The following is a 4,539-nucleotide window of genomic DNA, read 5'->3' as shown; positions in this document are numbered from 1 at the left end:
CTTGTGGGGAAAAGTGCGCAAACCTCTACAGAGTGTATAAACTAATCATGGTTAGTTGTGTCCCCGGTTATGGACATCTTGAGTATCTAGTACTTGGAGTATCCTAAGTATATCATCACTATTAAATAATATTGTTGGGTTGTTAACTACTTTAATTGGGATTGAGTTGGAGGAACCTTCTCAATGATGTTTCAACTACCATGATAGTTAAATAAAATATATTCCTTTGTTGTAGGGGAAAATTGGCTTTTCGCAAAAACTATAACCGTGGAGCTTTCCACCAGCCAAATATGCATGTAGTGATAGCATTATTTTGTTCTTGCTCTACTGTGTTACTTTGCCAGCATATTCCATGTGCTGACCCGTTTTCGGGCTGCAACGTATTATGTTGCAGACTTTTCAGACGAGGAGTAAGGTTTGTTAGGTCGTTGCCGTGCAGTTCAGCTATGCCGTTGGAGTTGATGGACTCACTCTTCTTCCAAACCTTCCGTTGTTATCATATTAGATGGCCTTAAGCCATATTTATTGTAATAAGTTCTCTTTTGAGACATTCGATGTAATAAGTGTGTGATTGCTACTCTATTATAAATTCTCGAGTACTGTGTGTGTCAGCATTACCGATCCAGGGATGACACTGAAGCACAGAGACTTGACCGTTTGAGGTCGGGTCGCTACACAATTGCTCGACAGTAATTTGTTTAGCCACTGTAATATTTTCTATCTTGAGAGAAGCCTCTAGTGAAACCTATCTCCCCTTGGTCTATTTTCCATCATATAAGTTTCCAAGCTACAATTCTAGTATCATATTTAAATTTTCTTTGCAATCTTTTACTTTTCGTTCCATAAACCAAAAATACCAAAAATATTACTTTACCGTTTATCCATCTCTATCAGATCTTACTTTGCAAATAACCGTGAAGGGATTGACAACCCCTTATCACGTTGGGTGCAAGTTGGTGTTTGTTTGTGCAGGTATTCGGTGACTTGAGCGTTGTCTCCTACTGGATTGATACCTTGGTTCTCAAAACGGAGGGAAATACTTACTCTACTTTGCTGGATCACACTTTCCTCTTCAAGGGAAAAAACCAACACAAGCTCAAGAGGTAGCACGCCTCCCATAGATTGATAAACCTTGGGTCATCCAGTTGAGGGAAAATTGCCACTGTCCTACAAAACTCTGCGCTTGGAGGCCCAACACGAATCTACAATAAGAAGGCTGCATAGTACACATCAAGCTCTTTTCTGGCGCCGTTGCCGGGGAGGTGAGTTCTTGAAGGTATATCTTTAGATCTTGCAATTGAATCTTTAAGTTTCTTGTTTTACCACTAGTTTTGTTTATATAAAAACTACAAAAAATGGAATTGAGGTTGCCTCATATGCTTCATCTTTTTAATGTCTTTCGTGAAAATGATGGAAAGGAAAATTGTGCTCAAGTGTTAGAAGAAGAAGTCAATAAAATGTTTGGCACTAAATCTTTGAATGATGAGCATGATTGCAATGTTATTGGTATGAATTCTTTGAATATCCATGATACTAATGATATGCAAAGTTATAAGCTCGGGGATGCTATATTTGATGAAAATGATATTTTTTGTCCCTCAAGTTTTGATGAGCAAATTTATTATGATGATAGTATGTCTCCTATTTATTATGATTATGCTGATGAAAGTAGATTTGGAGAGGACATGACTTTATTTAGTGATGAAATCCACTATTTTGAAAGAGGTTCCAATTGATTATGAGAACAGAGTTGCTATCTCTGATGATTATTGTGATGACATATATGCTATAAAGAATAATGATAACCATGAAACGTGTCATCATGATTTTAGTTTTCAATTGGATTATGCCTCACATGATAGTTATTTTGTTGAGTTTGTTCCCACTATTATGAATGAGAAGAAATTTGCTTATGTGGAGAGTAATAAAATTTATATGCTTGTGGATTATGAAAAGAATGCTTTATGTGACAGTTATATTGTTGAATTCATTCATGATGCTACTAGAAATTATTATGAGAGAGGAATATATGCTTCTACATATCTCAATAATATCAAGTTTCCTCTCTGTGTGTTGAAAGTTTTGAAGTCATGCTTGTTTTGCCTTCCTATGCTAGGTGATTTTTCTTCTCATAAGTTGTTTGTTCACAAAATCTCTATGCATAGGAACTGGGTTAAGCTTAAATGTGCTAGTCATATGCTTCATGATGCTCCCGTTATGTTTCAATTCTTATCTTTTATGTGAGCATCATTGAAATCATCATGCCTAACTTGGGCGTTAAACAATAACGCTTGTTGAGAGGCAACCCAATTTTTATTTTGTGTATTTTGTTTTTGCTAAAATTTATTCAAAGCATTTTACACCAAATGTTTTGAATCTGGATGAAAGTGCATGGTGAAGATGTGAGAGGTATGCAATTACCGCTAATAGGATGCTGTATTCAAATAGCGTTTTGAAAGAAAAAAAATCGCAAATATAGACCAAGAATAAAGGATATAATTTAATAATAATATGTCCGGGGCTCGTAGGATGCTCCGCATCACAGGGACAACTAGAGCATACATGTGAGTTGGGTTCAATTTTGAACTATTTTATTAGAAACTTAGTTGGATTGTATTGTTTAAATTAGAATTACCGTCGCATTTGAATATTTTCAATCGTCGACGATTTGATAAATATGGGAGGTATAGAGCAACTTTTTTTTTTGATGGAATAGAGCAGCCTCTTTGCCTGGATTGGCGTATGGTATAAACTAAAATTGTTTTCCAGCCATTTTGTTTTTCAAATTCGATCACTAGAATTAGAAAATGAAATCGTGAGCTTAAAACAGCTAACCACACAATTGATTAATCGATTAATTCAGTTATGTTTCCGGTTTATAACGAAAGACCATGAGAAGTCGAGGCTGAATAACACGTCTGTGAGCATCCTTTATAGCCAAAATCTATGCTCATCTCCGCAGCCAGGCGAGGTGGTGCTAATGAAATGTCCTTGATGACGTTACTCACGTAGGCCCACCCTCTTTCACATGTGCACAACATGCTAGTCGCCGGTGACATGGATGCGACTCATGAGAGAGCTGGTTGTGCCTGCTGGGCTAAATTCAGTTAAGCTGGTTAGTTTATTTTTGGAGCCCAGAATCCGGTAATGGTCCAATCAAATTCAGCCTTTTGAATGTGCTAACAAAATTTTGTTGCATTTACTGAACTAACCAAAATTTTAGTTTTGTTTTCGGTTTGGGTTCAATTTTCGGCTCCTTGGCTTTTATGCCCACCCTGAGCCCAACAAAAATACCACTCCCTCCTATTCGAATTAATTGAAGCATCCTCTATATTGTATTGAGGATCCGCCATCGAACGGAGTAAAAGATTACTAACTGAATGAATAACTTTTATGTAGACAACAAAAAAATTCACAACCAATAAGAAAGCCCAAAATATCATAGGTGTCAAAATTTTGACAAGGGTGCACTTGGGTACCAACCAAGCACCATAAATCTTCATTTTTTCCAACTGAAAAACAGAGTTTTCCCCGAAAGAGAAGTCTCAGTGATTTTTCTGTTGATAGCTGACCCCAACGAGCTAATGAGTTTTGCCGAAAAAGGGTTTCCCCCGCTTTGTATACAAAGCAACCAATCGATACATCCAACGATAGGTGTTGGGGCGGAAGCAGCACAGTCACGCCCAAAAGAAAAGAAAGAAAAAATACAAGAGAAACTAATGCCAACAACGACGAATCGACAAAAAACGAAGAAGCCTCGTGGCCGCTGCACCCACCGGAGATCACCCACCAAGCTCCGAGCCTCCGAAGCGCCGGTACCAATCAGCACCTCCAAGAAGGGACACGGCGATGACGACACTGCTGCCAAGGGTTTCCCCCGGTACGATGTGAGGAGAGAGGAAGGGTAGCCCCGACGCCCTTCAGGAAGGTCGGGCGGTACCCACAAGCGCCACCGCGTTAGTGTCAGTCAAGCCAACAGGGATTTCTCCCGATCCCAACGTCCACCTCAGGCACTCTAGATCTCGCCACCAAACAGACCCTCACCCTGCGCCAAACCGGTCACGGAGCTTCTCACGTCGTCTCACCACGGCACCGTGAAGCATGGTCCGCACAAAGGAGGAGAGGAGCCGGGACTAGGGCGGCCGCACCGTCGGCACGCGGGAGGGCCCCACCTCCACCATCGAAGACGGTAGCTGACCGGACGCAATAGCAGGACCATACCAGGCCCGTGGCCGCACAGGCCTAGCTGGGATCTCCGAGGCCCGTAAAGTTCCCGCCTTCGCGCTGCAGCCGGCACGCCGTCGACGCCGCCGCCCCTGTCCAAGCCGCTCCCCTGCCTCCCCGCATAGAGAGCCGCCAAGTGGAAGCATCACCACCATGCGTGCCGCCGGGCACCACCACCAGGTCGCCGGACCGCCACCGGCCGAGCCGCACCACCACCGCACGCCCGCGACGGAGAGGAACCAACGCAGCCGCAGGGGGCCCGAAGCCGGACCCCAGTCGCCACCCACGCCGCCTGTCGGACGGAACCGGCCGCCA

This window comes from Triticum dicoccoides, chromosome 6A, assembly GCF_002162155.2.
Source record: "Triticum dicoccoides isolate Atlit2015 ecotype Zavitan chromosome 6A, WEW_v2.0, whole genome shotgun sequence".
Lineage (NCBI taxonomy): Eukaryota > Viridiplantae > Streptophyta > Magnoliopsida > Poales > Poaceae > Triticum > Triticum dicoccoides.
This window is presented reverse-complemented; position numbering follows the sequence as displayed.